Below are 1,600 nucleotides of genomic sequence, written 5' to 3' on the forward strand. Positions count from 1 at the left end.
CCTAAATAGAGTTCAGTTTGTGACAGAGTTCCTGTCCTCTCGTCAGGCCTGTCCTAGGCCTGCTTCGAGGCAGTAAATCTTGTTTCTTCACTCGAGGTTACCCCTATACAGGTACTGTTTCACATCTGAGCCTGCAGCCTTGGGAGCTAAAGAATGAGGCAGTGTCACCTTCCTGCTCAAGGATACTACATTTCCATTCTTTAAAAAGCTGAAAAATGAAATGTTTCACAGTAAGTCTTGATCTGCCAATACTAAGCAGAGATGCATCACTATAACACCTGTGGCGTAAATGCAAAAAAGAGAAATCGTAAATGATCTTTTTACACTTTTAATATGATTAGACTTTGAAGAAAATGCAATTTACTTACTGACATCATCTCCGTTGGTTTTGTTTCACATATTAAAACATGACGCCTTTTTTATTTTAATTTTTGTTAACTGAAGCATTCATAACTCTGAAGGCAGCAGTCAATTTAGATATTCTGTTCTTCACAGCACAGGCCTTTTCACCAGAAAGCATGAAATGTAGCTGTAGGAGCTGCTCGTGTAATTGAGTAAACCAGAGATTCACAAACTCCACTCAGCCTTCCCTTCATGCATTAACATACAGTATTTGCAAATGCCAAAAAATAAAAAATAATTAAAATAATAAAAAAAGATTTTGTTTTTTTCATTTGTTGAAAATGTAGTTTATTCTAGGTCATTTTACTATCAATCAAAACAATCAATCTAAAGAAGCCAGCAGATTGTGTTGAATCACTTCAGTCTCACATCCTGAGCAGCACATTGGTGATAGTGGAGAGGAAAAGCTCCCTTTTAACAGGAGGAAACCTCCAGCAGAACCAGAACCAGGCTCAAGATGAGCGTCCATCTGCCTCGACTGGCTGGGTTTGATGGGACGGGAAAGAGACAGAGAAACACAGAAGGACTGGTCCAGGTGTATTTGCTACAGAAATATAGAAAAAAAACATGTTATTTGATAGAAATAATTACAACAAACATGTAGAGGAGTGGGACTAAGGCCAGCAGCAGAGTGAATAAATGTGCTCAGGTAGCCTGAAACTATAGCAGCAGAACTCATGAAAAACCCCTAATTTACACTACATGTGTTCCGGCTCCGCGCCACTCTGGTCCAACCTCCGCAGCAAATATGCACCCATTATGATCAATGAGAGTGTTTACACTGGCTGCGCATGGCGGCAGTGAGTGGATGGCGATCCGGCAAGATTAGATTTGATCTTATTTCTGCTACATGCCGAAGCTACGCCGGAGTCAATTTTTAAAGATTACGTCGCAGCAACAGGAAAAGGAACGAGCACAACATCATATTTTTAAAATAAGACACTATTTGGCAGAATAATTTGTCAGAATAATGTCAAAATTGCAGCTTTATTAATAAATATTCTGCGAGTAAAATAAGTATTGAACACGTCAACATTTTTCTCAGTAAATATTTTACTAGAGGTGCTAATGACATGAAATTTTCACCAGATGTTGGTAACAACCCAAGTGATCCATACATACAAAGAAATAAAACCATAGCTCTCAAGACCTTCACAACCTTATTGTTGTAAAGCATAATGATGGCATCGGTTACAGA

This window comes from Austrofundulus limnaeus, unplaced genomic scaffold (assembly GCF_001266775.1).
Source record: "Austrofundulus limnaeus strain Quisiro unplaced genomic scaffold, Austrofundulus_limnaeus-1.0 Scaffold685, whole genome shotgun sequence".
NCBI lineage: Eukaryota > Metazoa > Chordata > Actinopteri > Cyprinodontiformes > Rivulidae > Austrofundulus > Austrofundulus limnaeus.